The following is a 17,765-nucleotide window of genomic DNA, read 5'->3' as shown; positions in this document are numbered from 1 at the left end:
AATCCACGCAACACCTCATCTCTCTCTTACCATCTTGGGTGTGAGGTTTTAGCAACAGAACTACAGGACTAGCCCAAGGGCTCTCTGAAGGTTCAATGACTCCCAGCTCCAACATCTTTTGTACCTCAATCTTTATGCAGTCCCTGACATGGTCAGGTTGCCTGTAAATTTTACTCTTCACAGGCAGACTGTCACCAGTGTCCACCTTATGGGTGCACCAGTTTGTCTGACTTGGGGTCAGAGAGAACATATGTCTATAGGCCTGTAGTACTTGTCTGCAGTCCTGTTGCTGATGGTTAGTGAGGCTGTCAGAAAAGACCACACCATCAACTGAACCATCATCAGGGTTCTGAGTCAGCAGGTCTGAGAGAGGGTCACTCTCTTCCTCCTGCCCCTAATCTGTAGCCATGAGTAAGCCCATGTCTGCCCCGTCAACATATGCCTTTAACCTGTTGACATGAAGCACCCTGTGGGGGCTTCTGGGAGTCCCAAGGTCCCCCAAGTAGGTGACTTCTCCCTTCTGTTCAACAATAGTGTGGGGTCCAGACCATTTGTCCTGGAGTGCTACTGGGGCCACTGGCTCCAACACCCACACTTTCTGTCCTGGCTGGTACACAGTCGGCACAGCCTTTTGGTCATGCCAAGCTTTTTGGAGTTCTTGGCTTGCCTCAAGGTTTTTAGAAGCCTTCTTCATATACTCTGCCATCCTGGAGCGGAGGCCAAGTACATAATCCACTATGTCCAGTTTGGGTTGTCTGAGAGGTCTCTCCCATCCTTCCCTTACTAGACACAGGGGTCCCCTTACAGGATGACCAAACAAAAGCTCAAACGGGCTGTAGCCAACCCCCTTTTGTGGGACCTCTCTGTAAGCAAACAGAAGGCAGGGTAAAAGGATGTCCCATATTCGCCTAAGCTTGTCTGGTAAACCGTTTATCATCCCTTTTAGGTCTTGTTGAACCTTTCAATAAGCCCATTGCATTGTGGGTGATAGGGGGTAGTGAATTTGTAGTTTACACCACACTCCTTCCACATTGCAGTCAAATATCCTGACATGAAGTTGGCATCTCTGTCAGAGACAACCTCCTTTGGAAAACCCACTCTGGAGAATACTCCAAGCAGGGCCCTTGCCACAACAGGAGCTGTTGTGGTCCTCAGGGGTATAGCTTCTGGGTACCTGGTGGCATGGTCCACTATCACCAGTATGAATCTGTGCCCAGATGCCGTTTGGGGGTCCATTGGTCCAACAATGTCTATCCCCACTCTCTCAAAGGGGACCCCCACCACAGGTAGTGGTATGAGGGGGCCTTTGTGGTGCCACCTGATTTGCCACTGGCTTGGCAGGTGACACAGGAGCGACAAAACTCCTTGGTATCTTCTGACATGTGAGGCCAGTGAAAGTGAGGGACAAGTTTGCCCCAAGTCTTATTCTGGCCTAAGTGTCCTGCAAGGGGAATATCATGGGCCAAGGTAAGAAGGAAGCCTCTGAAACTCAATGGTATGACCAACCTCCTGGACGCACCAGGCTTGGGGTCTCTAGCCTCTGAGTACAGAAGCCCTTCATCCCAATACACTCTATGGGTACCTTGAGCATTCCCTGCAGCCTCAGCAGCAGCCTGTTGTCTGAGGGGTTCAAGAGAAGGACAGTCTAATTGGGCCTGCCTCAGATCTGCCCTTGAAGGTCCCCCTGTCCCAAGAAACTCAACCTGGTCAGGTTCCAGTTCTTCTAGGACAGTTCCTTCAGGGCTCTGAGAATCATCCTCCTGTGAGGGCTGACTCTCTACCTGAGGCAGGGGGGAAGGCACGGCCTTAACCCTACTGTTCTTTCTCCTGGGTTGTGTCTGGTCCATTGTCCCAGGATCCAGCACTTGTTCAGTGTTGCACTTTTTGGCCTGTGACTTAGTCACAGCAAGGACATGTGCATCTATTCCCAGCATTTCTGCATGGGTCCTATACTCCACTTCAGCCCACACTGAAGTTTCAAGGTCATTTCCCAACAGACACTCTACAGGAAGGTCTGAACTCACCACAACTTTCTTGAGGCCAGTTACCCCTCCCCAGGAGAAGTTAACAATTGCCACACTATGGGAGGTAGTGGCATTGCTAGCCTTGGTCACTAGGTAATTCTCACCTAGCATGATCTGTCCAGGGTCCACAAAAGCAGGTGTCACCATTGTGACACTAGCACCTGTGTCCCTGTAGGCCTGAGCCATTCTATTGTTGATCAAAGGAGTCTGTCTGTACTTGCCCAGGTTACTGGGGCCCACAGTAGAGGACAAAGCTATGTCCCCATCACAGATCAGAACAGCCTGAGTGGGTATTCTGACTAGGCCAGAATCCACTTCAGTTCCCTGGGTTAACCCTATTACACCCTTTTGCTGGGAACCACCACTTACAGCTGGACTAGGGGGTACAGTTGCCTTAGGGGCAATGGTGGCTGGAGCTTGTCCTTTTTGGTGCATTCACTAAACCAATGGGAATTGGACTTACAATAGTTACACCAAGGTATCTTTTGGCCATCTTTCTTTTTATCCTTTTTGGGACCACCCTCCCCCTGAGCCTTTTGGGGGCCTGGTGAAGACTTCTGGTCTTTTGATTTCTGCTCATTACCCTTCTGGTCTGCCTTTTTCTGATCACCGCCCTGGTTCTGGTTTCTCTGCTTAACTCTAGTCCTGACCCACCTATCTGCCTTCTTTCCCAATTCCTGGGGAGAAGTTAGGTCTGAGTCAATCAAGTGTTGATGCAGTAACTGGTTTTGACAGTTGTTAAGGATTTGTTCTCTCATGATCAAATTATACAATCCTGTATAGTCCTTAACCTTACTACCCAATAACCAGCCTTCCAACGCCTTAGTGGCACAATCTACAAAGTCAGTCCAGTCCTGAGTCTGTGTCTTCTGGGTATCCCTGAACAACAACCTGTATTGTTCAGTGGTTAGGCCAAACCCATCAATCAGAGCACTATTCAGGACAGTGTAATTGTCAGCATCCTCATCACTAACTGTGAGGAGCTTGTCTCTACCTTTCTCAGAGAAGGAGAGCCACAAGATAGCTGCCCACTGACTTTGGGGTACCTGCTGTACTTTGCAAGCCCTCTCCAAAGCAGTTATCCATTTGTGGATGTCATCCCCACACTTGTAGGGAGGGACAATCTTGCTCAGGTTTCTATTGTCATTGGACCTGTCTCTATCTTTAGGGATAGTGCTGCCACCAGTGGGTCCTAGCCCACTTAACTTTTGCTCTCTGGCCAGAGCAAGTCTCTCTTTGGCAAGGGCAAGTTCTTCCCTTTCAATCCTCAGATTGACTTCCCTCATTCTGGCCTGATGCTCTTTTCTCTGTGGAGAAGTCATTCCCCTGTGAGAAGAGGCATTGGAGCTATTAGAGACATGGGAGTGGATAGATTCCCTGGAAGGGGATCTTCCTCTCCTGCTTCTCCGTTTAAGTCCACTTGAGGGTCTGAATGGGGGGACCCCATTCAGACTCCCATGTAGGCTTAAGTTAGCCTGGCTAAGTCTCCTAACTTGGACCTGGCTGTCTACCTCTGAAGTCCCTCCTGACTCATCTAGATCAGTGTTGTGAGGGGAGCCTTCTGTGGAGGGTAGGCCCTCGTGGTACCTAAGGTACCACCCTGGGAGGCTCTCTGAGCATCATACTCTTCTAAGATCTCCACTAGATGAATGAGGGTAGGGTTTGAACCCTGTTTTAACTTTCTGGAGGTACACAATTGTCTCATCTCCTGAAAAGTTAGGGTATCATATCTAGAGGGTATCTTTCTAGGATATCCCCCTCCTGAGAGAGAATCATCTTGATCTCCTGTCAGAGACATGATCTAGTGAGGGTGTGCTGTGTGCACCAACCTACACTAGTTGTATCTACTAAAACCTCTCTAGTAGTTGTAGTCAGGGTGTGCTAGGCCCTTCAACCTACAACAACTAAGTTCAGTAGAACTTAAGTATTTATAAGCTATGTTATATGTACCTTACAAATATCCTTGTGATCTTTCAATTTTATATCTCAAGATTGCAATGGTATCACAACAGCAAGCTCAGATCCCAACCGCTGCTCACCAATGTGAGAAGTTGGCCTGATATATGATGTCACTAGTTCTAGTGTACACCTTATATCAGTCCAAACAACCCTTATGGTGATTGGTTGTAAAGTCAACCTTATAGACCAGCTATCCTAGTGGTAGCATGGACAAGAGCAGTCTTAGGCTAAACTCTGTATGGCATGTGAAGCCAGCTGTTATACCATTTTCAATCCCTTGAATACCAAATGAAAGGACACCACAACAGATATATATAAAAATAGAATGTATTTATTCTAGGCAAAATACCCTCAGCACTCTTTATGAGATTCGAGGTAAGTACAACACAGTCTTATTTAAGCATACATAAGTCACACAGGTAAGTAATACAGTTAGGCCCTAGGGGCGACGCAAACCATATACTAAGTAAGTGGTACAAGAACCACTGTCACGAACACAGGTTAGGCCTAGGCCTAGGGAATCGCTGGGGCTACACTATACTACCAGTTACTAGGCAGTGGGAGGCCCACGGGATTCAGGTGCAGAGTGGAAACACTCACGCGTAATGCGTTAAAGTCGATAGAAATAGTAATGTTTAGAAATAAAGAGTTTTAGGACTCTTCGGAAGGAGCTAGAAGTTGGAGACTTGGAAACTAGACCCTAGGATAGTCAATACGCTTGTGAGCACCGGAGTACTCAAGTTACCTAGCCCACGGGCTGCGGGTGCATAGGTGTGAACTTGCGTCGGGTTTCGTCGTCGACTTCTATGGATGCCTGAAGAAAAGATGCTGACAGGCAGTCAGTGAAGAGTGTCCGGTGGATCCCAAGATTGGAATCAAGAAGGAGGGTACCTGCAAGCAGAGAGGACAGAGTCTAGGTCACCAGCCAGGAGCCGGGAAGGAACCAGAAAGGAACCAGGCGATGTCGTGAAGATGCAGGTGAAGAGGTGAAGCTTGTCGCAGCAGCTACGGGTACCAGGAGGCGTCTAGGACGACCAGAACCAGGAGGCGAGCTGTCCCACAAGGGCTCTTGCTGTCGGCGGCGTCGGTGTCGAATTCGGACCCAACAAGCCTTGGCAAGCGCAACCCACGCAGGATGAAGGATTCGCTTCTGTTGCAGACCAGGAAGGCCTGAGGTGCTTCTCTTTCACAGGGGAGCAAGGGCCAGTCTGGAGGGGCCAAACCAGCAGTGGAAAGTTAAGGGTTCGTCATCACAAAGGCTACTAGCCAACGGGCAAGCAACCGGACAGACGCGTCGAGCAGGAAAATGCAGAAGGGCCCCACGCAGAACTCGTGGAGTGTGGAGGGCTGATCTTCGGTGCAGATTGTTACACCCCCTTCCCTTTGTCCAGTTTCGTGCCAGGACTGGGGCTAGAGTGCCCCAGCACCGGTTTAAACCGAACTATGCATGGGACACCTTGTGTGCCCCAGGCAGTGTCTTGTTTCTTTCATCCCTCCCTGCCCCAATACACTAAGTCCTGTCTAGGGTGGTGCTAGCACCTCCCAAGGCAGGAAACCTATTGTCCAAGCCTCCCTCGCTGGAAGGACTCCCAGCAGCAGGAGGTCAGACTTGTGTCTGTGGCAGCAGCATCCATTTTGTGATGCTGGGGCTCTGGTTAACTTTAACCAGGTAGTAGGTCTTCAACATGTCTTCTCCCTCTAGAAGGGGGGAATACTATCCTCATCGCCAGAAATGGTGTGGGGGTAGTATTCCAAAATGTTAGACACCTTACACGACATGTTTTGATAAAGCCAAACCATAGTTACCATAACCGCGAGGATTATAAGGCACTTTAAGAGTATATGGTAGGCGATATCATAGAACAGCTATAAGGACATTGTTCCGAAAGCTGCAGACAGCCTCAGCTCATGCTAGAGCACCATCTCACATGTTACCAAGCACTCTGCCTTCAGGATTGTTAAGGCCTGCCATAGGAGTGACTGATAGGTTACCCATGTGTCTATATATAAGGTAGGTGTAGGAATACTACACCTAAGCAAGGGGTGATTACACGACCTTGCCCCAGCTGAGTGATCAGCCAGTTGTGTCAAGATGGAAGGCCAGCCAGGGGTGGCATAATACATGCTGCAGCCCCTGGTAGGCCTAGGGTACACCCATGCCCTGGGTACCTAAGGTACACTGTACAGGGCCCTAGAGGGTGATCCTTACCAATTGGGTTATGTACCTAAAGTACATAGTGTGAATTTAGAGAGAGAACAGGTGGGCTGTGGGTCTGATTAGCAGGCCCACAGTCACATCTAAGTCGAAACCCAGTGAAGCAAAAGCAAAAAGTGGGGGTGATCATAGGAAGCAGACCCTACTCTCCTACACCCTTAACCTGTATTCTAAAGTTAGCGCATTGAGCTGAAGTGCAGCCTGCAACCATGTTTTTATTGGCGTAAGTTCCAGTGGGGATACCCCCCAGAATTTATCCTCCGCATTCACATCATTATCCTCTGCCCAGTAGAGGGGTTCAAAAGTTACATTGAAATCCCCACCAACTAAAAGTGGGTAGCTATCGACCCTATCTTCCAATAAATTATTCAAGGACTGAAGTGTTGGAGAACTACCACCTCTGTTACTCCTAGCATATACATTATATATGTCGGCCGTCTTGCCCTTACCATTGGTTATCCTGATCCCAAGGATGTCTGGGCTACTCGTAGCCAGCTCTTTGACGTCACAATTTACAGCCAAGTTTACAAATATAAACAGCCCACCTGAGGGCCGACCGTGTTTAGATGGAATAGCTGGTCTATGAAAGGTCGTAAAACCTGGTATAAACTCGGGGGACAGGCTCCAAGTTTCTTGAAGTAGGCAGATCTCCGACTGTGCAATGAGTTCTAGCCAGTACGGATGGTCAAGCTTCCTTCTTACACCTGCCGTATTCCATGACGTAATTCTCAACACTTGCCCACTACCTTGTAAAGTGGAAACCAAGGGAAATGTAGAGACATTTAATTTGGTCAGTACTTGGCAGTCAATAACTGTATCTGAACAACTAGCCCGGATATGATCGTTCATCACTTGAGACGAGTCAATGGCTATGGCCGACGGTGTGAGACATGGCATACGCTCTTGCTCTCTGTATGTCACAATAAGATCAGGGAGTACACAGTTGATTGTAGTCATGGGGCTGCTAATAAATGTACATTGGGGGACCTTATTTGGGGCCAGAGTTAGTCAATCAACCTGAGATAACGATTAAATGGAGGGGTCCCCAATATGCAAGCACGTGTTTCCTGCTTGGTCAGGTGTTAGAGGGGAACTTAGTCTCAGCCTAACTTTCGTGGCTGGGTTTGGGTGGAATCTAATCTCCAAAGGCTTAAACAGCATTACTCAATCCTGAACAGATGCTTTAAAGTGACCTGTTTCTCTTCTTCTTTTTGATTTGCATTAAAACACAATTGCCAATTCCAACATTACTTTTTTAAAAATCTGTGATAATGGTCATTATTTATGATGGATACTTCTACCGGCAGTTTCCTCTCCTCATGAATTCTCCTAGGTGCCAGAATGGATCTGGAAATTGCTCTCAGGTACAAGCAGGTGGTGCCATGGCTCTGTCTTGTGTATGGCGTTTCCCCTGGTATGTCATCACTGAACCATATAAGACCCCACCCAGCTCACTGCTGTCAGTTCATTTTTTTCCCTCATCTTTCGGCTCGGATCCAAAGTTCTGTCTTTCTATTTTCTTGTACTTGTGGTGGAAGTGCTTGGAGAAACCAGGTTTGCACCTAGTCTTGTCTAACCTCGCTCTCCATTCGCCTTCCTCCAGTGAGAATTCATATGTCTACAAATGACCGTCAAGGTCAATGAGGACATTGCCTCACCAGGTCCCACTCCATGCGTGGCTCCCAAAGTGATTCTGAGATGGTTCTGCAGTTGTGGCCTTCCTCTGGTGACTGTTTCACCTCCATACACTTGAGGGTTGCTTTGTCACCTGATATAGCTCCCACTCATTGGACAGGTCTCATTTTTGGCAGTCCTGTTCCCTGACTTTGGCCTTGTTGTTGTCCTCAGAATTGTCTCTGGCCAAGCTGGCTAGAGACCAGTCACTGGTATCCTGGTGTTGTACAGCTCTATGCCCAGGCTTTTCCAGCTTTTGCAGCACCTGACGCTGATCCTGCTCAGGTGGCAATATTCACCAAGGCTGTGACGGCAATGTTTTTCCTTCAACTGACCCTCAATAATGTGCCATCAAGAGAGAAGCTGCCTAACGATCTGTTTTCCTCTCCTCCTCCGAGGCTCCTTTCCTGGTATTGATTTATCTTTCTAGTCTGGTCAGCATTGGTTCGACCTTGATACCTTCAGGTCTGCTGCCCAAAGCCATGTTGGTTTCTTCTGGTCCAATGTTAGCTTCTGATGGCTACTTCTACTTCCAGATTCCTCACCTGTAAAATAATCCCAGGTGTCAGACTGGATCCGGAAACATCAAAGGCCTTGCGTTTCAGGCTTCGGAGTAACACAGGAAGTGGCATGAGGTGACGTCACCAAGGCCATATAGCAACTGCCTGACTCAATGATATCAGTTCCCTTATCCCATGCCCTTGATGTGGATCCGGAGCTCACTCTCTTGCAAGAGTTGTGAGTTGTTCCTTGTAAAACAATTCTTTAAAAAGTGTAATGCCATGTCTCCGCTCATGTGCTCTGTCTTTAAGCCCTGCAGAGACTGTGAGGGACAGATGTCCATCACTGATCCCCATTCCATCTGTCAGTGGTGTTTAGGCTTCCACCATGATTCGCACCTGTGACTCTTGCTTCAGTAAGAACGTGAATGCTATTAGGGAAAGAGTAGCAAAAGTCAGGAAGAGGTAAGTCCACCAAACGAGTCTTGTCTCCCGCAGGATCTTCCTTCTCGGTGATGGAGTTGTTAGAAATAGGGCCTAAAAACCATTCTTCAGGTGGTTCCATGCCTGTAGCTCAGCCGGACCAAACCTTTGAACCCATTATACCGATGTCTGCACTTGTTTTCCCAACTCCATCCTCATTGGGCCCTTCTGGCAGGATCCTTCTGCACCAGTTCCACACCTTGTCCATGCTTCCCAGTATTTCCAGATGCCTGGCATGGATCCAGCAGCATTTGTTAACACAATGTTGAGAATTTTTGCAAGGGCCTCAATTCCTTCAGGTGCTCATCCCCATTTGGTACTTCCAGTTTTCATGCATATGGTGCCGAGCAGCATTGGTCCAGTGTCCCTAATACCGATTCCAGCTTTTGCATCAAAAGCAAACTACTTGATCCCCCCAGTGACACGTTGGCCACCGTCGCCTCATATGCCACCGATGCCTACTTCACCACCACCATCACACTTCACTCAATCTTCTGCACCTCCTCCATGTAAACCTTTTAAGCCTCCTCTTCAGCAGAGATCCAGAAGAGAAGCTCAAAGGTTGATGAAGGAAGAGAGCTGCAGACAACGATCCACAACATCTTTGTCTCTGATTCAGATTCTCTGGACTACAACCCTGGTGGAGATGATGAGGATAACAATCCATACCAAATCCCTGGGTTGTCCTCCCCCAGTGGACTGGACACTTCACCGGAAAAAGAAATGGTGCTGCCTGCTGGGCCACCAATGGCAGAGGTCATGTTGCTCCATTCTGTAGTCAGAAAAGCATCAAACATTCTCAAGTTTACAGTGCCCTTCAGTTGAGGTGAAAAGAAATGTCCTCACTCAGGTACTCTTCCCAGCTTAGCCAACCTCTAAGCCCTGACTATCCTTCAATAACAGGACTGGACCCAGCCTCAGAAACATGGGAGAAATCGTCACCTGCTCCAGCAATCAACTGCCTAGTGGCAAGGCGATAGCTTCCAGCTCCTGGAGACCCATATTTTCTCTATGCTCACCCTTCACCAGAGAGTGTGGTTGTACAAGCTTATTTTTCTTTCAGGCAGTCGCGAGACTCCACAGCCTCCTCGAATAGGGAGTTAAAGCGGCTTGAAGTGTGGGGAAAGAAGACTATCTCAGCAGGCAGAATGGCACTCGAATCCTTGAATGCAAACTGCCTGTTGGCTCCTTACAATTATGTACTGCTGGTTTTGGCAAAATTGACAGTGCCAGTATGTGCCTGAACATTTGAGGAAGCACTTTCAAAAGGTTCTTTCTGATGGACAGAACACATCTGGGCACATCATTAAGTCAGACCTTGACATAGTAGATTCTGTGGTTCGAACCATGGATATTAGGCTAGGCTCAAAATATTAGGTTTTTCCAGAGATATACAGTCCAACCTGATGAATCTGCTGTTTGATGGCACAAAAGTGTTTGGGGAAAAGACAAATGCAGCTTTGGAAATATTTAGGGCCAGCAAAGCAACAGTGTGCTCATTGTGTCTTCTGCAACCGAGCCTTAGCTTGATTACAGACAATTTTGTAACGTATGAGGTTTTAACCAATCAATTCAATCAATGAATTTATAGAGCACACAGCATATGGGCGAGTGTCCCGGCACTACTAGGTTTGCTGATTACCACAGCCAACACATAATTACTTGAATGTTCTTTTAAATAGCCAGGTCTTAAGAAGACGTTTGAAGTCTGGTTATTCTTCATCGCTGCAGTTGCAAAAATAATGGATTCCAGGTGGAGGCAGCGAGGAATGAAAAGTAAGAACCACTCAATTGTTTCCTTTCAGTTCTGGGGACAACCGCCAGCAGAGCGTCCGAAGAGCCTACAGACCGAGTCAGAATGTACTGTCTGACCTGTTCTTCAGATAACATGTCCCTTTTTGGTGAAAGGCTCTGTGAGTCAGCATGAGCCCTTTAAACAGACTCTTTCCTTGATGGGAAGTCAGTGCAGCTCTTTCAGTTGCTGCTTGATATGACACCTTTTCGACACTTTCGATACAAGCCAAGCTGCGGGGTTCTGAACTAACTGCAAACCTCTCAGTTGGTATGTGGGAGGACCCAAAGCAGGGCATTTGCATAGTCCAAGTGAGACATGATCAATGCATGAACTATCATTTTCTGATGCTGCTCAGTTAGCAAATACAAACATTTCTGTTATGATTTTAGGAGAGCATAGCAGACGCCCCCACATCGCTATTGACCTGAGCCCCAAACAAAGTAAAGTTATCGAATTTCACACCCAGATTCCTCACAACAGAAGAGGAAGCTGAAGAAGGGTGGGGGCCTGCCTGGGCCAGCATAAGCCATCCCACACCAGAGCAGGAGCAAATAACAGAATCTTCATTTGCTGGTGTTACACTTTACAGGTGCATGCATTAGAATACAGCAGAAAGGCATGACTTGAAATTTTTCAGAACGTTGAGAGTGTTCCTATCAGGCATGAGGATAATATGAGTGCTGTCTGTGTACAACACCACCTGCATGCCAAAGGATTTGATCAGCGCCGCAAGAGTTGTCATATTTATATTAAACAATGTGGGGCTTAACGCCAAGCCCAATGGGACTCCAAGCTAGAGAGGCTTGGGTTCAGAGGAAAAGGGTACCATTGAGACAGCTTGGCTACGGTCCGATAAGAATGATTGAACTGAGGCAAGCGCAGAACAACGGACAGCAGTATTTCCCAGTTGTTGTAATGCAATGGGGTGAGACACAGTGTCAAAAGCTGAGATAGATCGAGAAGCAGCAATGCTACCTGCTTCCCTTGATGTACTGCCAGCTAATGGTATCCAAGACCTCAACGAGAGTTGATTTCGTGCTGAAATCTGGTCTAAAACCAGATGGGGAAGGGTGTAATAGCTGGTGTTGCTGCAGATATTCAGATAACAGCTGATTAACCCACTTATCCATACTTTCTGAAAAAGCTGGCAGTAATGAAATAGGTCTGAAGTTAGTTAAGACAGACGTTGACCAAAGGCTTCTTCAACAAGGGAATAAGTTAAGCCAATTTCCAGCATCTTGGCACAATAGCTGAGCTTAGGGAGCTATTTAGGAGAAGGCTGAGGGTAGGGTTGGTAGCTAAACAATTAGCTGCAATAATCTGGGCCTGGATTGTTGGGTGCCCCTGATTTACAGGCTTTTAGTGTTTGCTCCGAGTCTTGCAGCGTAATTGGCCTAAACTCATGAAATGTAAATGTAGTTGAGCTTATATAGCGCACAGCTACCCGCTGTGGGTTTCCCAGCGCTTGCTTAGGAAACCCGTCCTGGTATTCCCCTGTGAGATAGCAGGGTATCCACAAGGTGAAAGTCAGGCATCCCACCGCAAGGGGCCGTTGTGGAGATTAAGCAAGCTATTGCCCAGAGTCGCAGAGTGTGAACCCATGAGTCGAGGAGGCACCGGGGCGAGAATTATCAAGTCCGTGGAATTTTTAGCCCAAGACCCGCCGAGGCGGGGAATTGAACCCTGGTCCAGGACCGATCTCAGCTTCTGGGTCTGCCGCCTCTAACCCCTGAGCCACACTTCTCCTTGAAGAGAGCTAACTGTGTTAACTGGAATTCATCAGGCATACCTCTCTCTGAGGGTCCTTCTATACCCTTCAAAGCTTTCACAGTACCTCTGATTTCATTATCTAAATAATCTGATAGTTGAGCCCAGAGCTTTGGAGAAGCATCTAAAGGGAGTTGAAGTGCCTCTGGGTGAGTGAATTTGTTCACGATTCTAAAAACTTCCTTGGATCTACACTTGAAGTCTTCTAACTGCCTTGCAAAGAGATCCATTCAAGCCCACTTCTTAGCTTGATTACAGGCCCTCAATGAACTTTTGTAGAGTTCCTTATCTGCTGGCAAGTAGTCCTTTCTTCAGCAGCTTTCCAGTTTCGTACACTGCTTGTGCAGGCTCCTAAGTTCCTCATTGAACCACGGAGCAGATACACGTCTGCTCTTGGCTGAACCGGAGTGTTCCCTAATTGGAGCCACAGTGTTTTCCATCTGTAAAAGCCAGCCATTAACTACCTGAGATTCAACTTCAGTATCCCTGCATAGTGTTAAATTACTGGAACTGAACGGAGAGTATCCACTACATCTAAGAGACTGTTTGAAAATGATCACAACTCCGCCACCTCTCTTGCCCATCCTGTCACAGTGGAGTATTTTGTAACCTTTCTTGAGGTGTCGAGCTCTCAGATAACCAGGCTTCGGTAAGGAACAGGATGTCTAGGTATTCATCACTGAGAAGCTCTAAGATGTATAGTGCTTTCTTATGTAGGGATCGTACATTAATAAGTGCAGCCCATTCCTCTAATTCTTCCCCAGGCATTTTACTGAAGGCATTTGACTCTTCACGCTATTCTCAGTCCAGGTCCATATTGGCAAGGAGCTACAACATCAAGTGCAGACTGGAGGTAGGTTACACACAAGACTGCCCATCACAGCGTCTGCCACTGCATAACAACTGAAGCTCCTGTGAGGAGTAGACCAGACGCTGCTCTATAGATGGCAAAAGACGGGTACAGTGGCTGGCACTGACTGCGGACGGGCACAGACGGGCTTGCCATGGATGCGCCTTTGGCACTTCGGCAAAGATTTCTCTTTTGGCTAAAGGCAACCCTATCAGCCACAGATGCAGTGGCCTCTATACCTACTAGTCTGTCAATATAAAGGCAAAGCCAGAGGAAAGGGTCATCGATGCACCCACTAACACACTTGAAGACTGTGGGTAGAGGGTTTCCTCTTTTCTGCTAGCCGAGAAGGTCATCACATCGAACCAGTGGGCCCTTCAAATAATAGAAAGTAGAACAAAGCTAACCCCTTCACTTCCTTCAGGCTCCTCCCCCTGCCTTGCTCTCCCACTCTGTTTCACCTCGCCATCCTACAGCAGGAGGTGGCAGCACTCCTCAAGAATGGATTGGAGCTACTGCTGGAACACGAAAGGTACCAGGGATGCTTCTTCTGGTATTGCATTTTGCCGAAGAAGGATGCACCCAATCTCGAGGAGTTGAACTTCTTCCTCAAAAAGGAAAATTTCAAGATGCAGACCTTAGCCCAGGTGTCACCTGGTCTGGAAGAAGGAGACTGGATGGTGTCACTCTACCTGCAGGATGCTTACGTCTAGATTCTGATCCTGTGTATTTTCTCTTTGTAGTGGACTCTACACATTACCATTTTGCAGTACTCCCATTTGCCTTAACATCAGCACCATGAGTTTTCACTAAGGTGATGATTACCCCCTATCGTCTACTTCTTAGCGGATCTACATAGAGAGTTATCGGCAACAGTTCGCTATGATCAAAGGGGTAATTGTACAAAAGATATACCCATATCAAATGGGGTAAGACAAGGGTGCATTTTGGGACCTCTTCTTTTTACACTTTACATAAATGAACTAGACAATACCCTAATCGCCTCATGTAATGATATCCCTCGTGCAGGGAAATGTTTAATCCCTGCACTTTTATATGCTGATGACGCCGCCCTAGTCGCAAGAACGGGAGTGGGACTTCAGTTACTGCTTGATTCATTTGCTGGTTTTATGAAGGCCTTGGATTTATCTGTTAATTTTGCTAAATCGCATGTCATGGTCATCGGTCCTAAATCCGCTAAATCTAAAACCTTCAAATGTGGGGGTCACCAACTATCAAGGGTATCTTCATTTCCTTATTTGGGCGTTCTTTTTGACGACCAAGGCTCTTGGGTAACCCAAATAATAGCAAAAAAGATTGTTTTTTCCAGAGCAACTGTGGGTGTTCTGGGTTTTGACAGAAAGCTAGGTGCCAGACCAATGAGGGCCCTTATTCAAGTATATAAAGCTAAGTGTCTCTCCGTGGCACTGTATGGAGCTGAGATCTGGGGCATCAAAAATGTCAAAAGCATTCAGATTGTTGAGGATAGGTTCTTAAAAAACCTCCTTTCAGTCCCGATCTCAACTGCTAACTATAATGTCCATCAGGAACTCGGAATTGGTTTTCTAGAAGACAGTATTGCCCTGGCCCCATTATTGAAATGGATTAGCATTTGGCTTAACCCGGATCTACAGCTGAATCACACAATTATGAAAGATTGCACATTGCTAGATTATGGGTCATGTATACCCTGGCTGAAATATATTCAGAACCTGGCTATTAAGCTAGGTAGACCCGAATTATATCAGTCTCCAGAGGCCCTGGTAAAAGGTGACATTAAATGGTGTAAAGAAACATTTATGCACATATCTACCATGGATAGGGAAGGGAGCGAGCTGGTTAAGAGCACCATTAGGGTCCACCAGCTCTGTAAAACAACACCATCCATGGAACCATATTTAGGATATGTCACAAATGTAAATCACCGTTTCCTTCTGACTAGATTCAGATTAAATCAATTACATCTCCTGTTTGGAGACAAGAAAGGTTGGAAAAGGGCTGCTGACCTTGGCCCTTGCTCTTGTGACAATTTCTCCCCACAGGATATGACACATTTTTTCTTCTTTTGTGAGCACTTTATTGATAAAAGGAAACGCTTTTTACTCCCTATATTAAGAAACAAATGCTTTGTCCAGGTGAGACCTGCTCTTCTTTACCTTCAGATGTTAAATGATGTTTGGGAAACTTTTAACATTGCGAATTTTTTATCTGCTGTAATTCGCTCCTTGAGGAAATGAACTGTACCCTTTTTAATGTTTTAAACTGGACACGTTGCTCTGCTTAAATTCTGTCAATGTGTTTTTTAGCTGTAGTGATTACTTAAAATGAAATTTGTACTTTTAAGTCTATTTATTGTAGTATGCTTTTATGGTTTGCACTTAAACCGAATAAAGACTTTTTGACTGACTGACTGACTGACTGACTGATTACCCCCTATCTCAGGAGGTTGGACATCTTTTTGTACCTGAACGACTGGCTAATTAAAGCTGGTTCACCAGAGGTGTTTTTGTGCCATCTGTAGTCAACAGCGTCTCTGCTGTTTGACCTGGGATTTTCCATCAACGAGCCCAAATCTCACCTGAAATCCTCTAAGCAATTTCAGTTTATAGGGTAAGTACTGGACACCACCCTTCTCAGCACCATTCCTCCCCACTCAGACGATCAATAACGTAAGAAGTTGGTCCCATCATTCCAGCAAGTTACGCAAGTCCCAGTTCTGAGGGTCCTAAGATGTATAGGCCTGCTGGCTTTATGTATTCTCCTAGTCAAGCACACACATTGGCCATTGCGGACCCTGCTGTGGTGCCACGGCCGGCAATGGTTTTAGTATGGTGGAGACCTGTCAGACTCCCCCAGTGCTCTGGCAGGAGTGGGTTGTTGGGGGAACGAGATAATCTTGACGTGTGAGATAGCCTTCAGTCTCCCTCCAGCCATGGCTATGTTAGTGATGGATGCCTCGAACCTAGGATGTGGAGTCCATCTGGAGGATCAGGAGATCAGAGGCCTCTGGTCTACAGAAGAACAGGTCTGGCTGGCACTTAATGCCTTCCTCGTTTCGATTCAAGGTCGGTCCATACAGATCTTGGTGGACAACCTGACAGTGATGTGGTATGGCAGCAAGCAAGGGGGAGTAGGGTCTCGCTCCTTTACCTAGAATCATGAAGACTGTGGTCTTGGGCTCTCCGCCAAGGTATGTGGCTGATTGGCACACACCTACCGGGGTTTCTTAATGTTAGGGCCGACTGCCTAAGCCAGTGTGATCTTGCCAATCACGAGTGGTGTCTTCTACCGGAGATAGTCCAGGACATCTTTACCTATGCAGCACTCCTCTGGCAGATTGGTTTGCCTCATCGGAGAATCTTCAATACCAGCAGTTCTTTCCCTTCCAGTATCCGTTGATGGAAGCACTATGCTTTTCCACCCATACCCTTAATATCTTGGGTTCTGAGAAAGATCGACCAAGATCGGGCCCAAGACATTATCATTGCACCTGATTGGCTAAGAAAGGTGTGGTATGCAGACCTTCGGCGCTTCTCTCTATGTCTCTTGCTCAGACTGCCATTCAGACCGGACCTCCTCCCCAATCAGAGGGGATTGTACTGCACCCCAGTGTTTAGAGCCTCCACCTACATGCCTACAGATTGAGCGGGGGCATCAAAACTCTTTTCAGCGTACACAGGAGGTGGCGGACATCATCCTTTCAGCACGCCGCACTTCCACCAAGTCGGTTGGATATGTGGTGCGCGGACAACAGGGTTGATTCCTTGCAAGCTAAATTATCTCAGGTTCTTCAATGTGCACTGTCCCAGGCACACAGGAGTTCTGCTGTAGGTACTGCCATGAGAATTTAGCGATGTTACCTTCATTCATCTGACTGCCTGACCAGCCGCTCCTTTTTAAATCTCCAATTTTTGTGCATTTTTTAAAGGGATTGACTAGTCTGTATCCTTCAACTCCCTTTGCTGTGTACCATTCAGACCTTAATTTAGTTCTACCTTTTCGAATGGGCAGGCCATTTGAGGCCCTTTTTAGTTGTCTTTTACGGATGTGAACATAGTTTTGGTCGCTATGTTTCCTGCCAAAAGAGTGAGTGAGCTGCAAGCCCTGAGTTTTCATGCTCCTTTCACTACCTTTTTTCCAGACAAGTTAGGGATGCGAACCAGGGTTGATTCCCTACCAAAAGTGGTTACTCCCTTCCACTTAGGTCAGTGTAACACCATTCCAACCTTTTATCCCCCACTACAACCCACTAAGGAGGAGGGGCGGTCAACACAGTTTGGATCCTATGCGGGTGGTCATCTGCTAACTAGCCCTCACAGAGCACATTAGACTGGATGAACAGCTCTATGTTGGTGATCTGGGAAACAATATTTTAAAAACATTTCTTAAGAAGCAAGTAAGTAAGTCAAGTTTGCATTCCTGCACAAACAGTGACAGGTAGGTCCTATACCAAGGTGTTACTCTCCACAACCATTGCAAAAACGTTTTTAAACATCTC

The 17,765-nt window shown here is 47.0% G+C and overlaps 1 protein-coding gene across 1 annotated transcript in view; it reads left to right on the top strand.

Annotated features, from left to right (window-relative positions):
• LOC146788619 (uncharacterized) overlaps nt 1-17,765 on the top strand; it is a 1,185,638-nt gene that overhangs the window by 1,112,911 nt on the left and 54,962 nt on the right. The window lies entirely within an intron of this gene.

Source organism: Triturus cristatus, chromosome 11 (assembly GCF_964204655.1).
Source record: "Triturus cristatus chromosome 11, aTriCri1.1, whole genome shotgun sequence".
NCBI lineage: Eukaryota > Metazoa > Chordata > Amphibia > Caudata > Salamandridae > Triturus > Triturus cristatus.
This window is presented reverse-complemented; position numbering and strand designations above follow the sequence as displayed.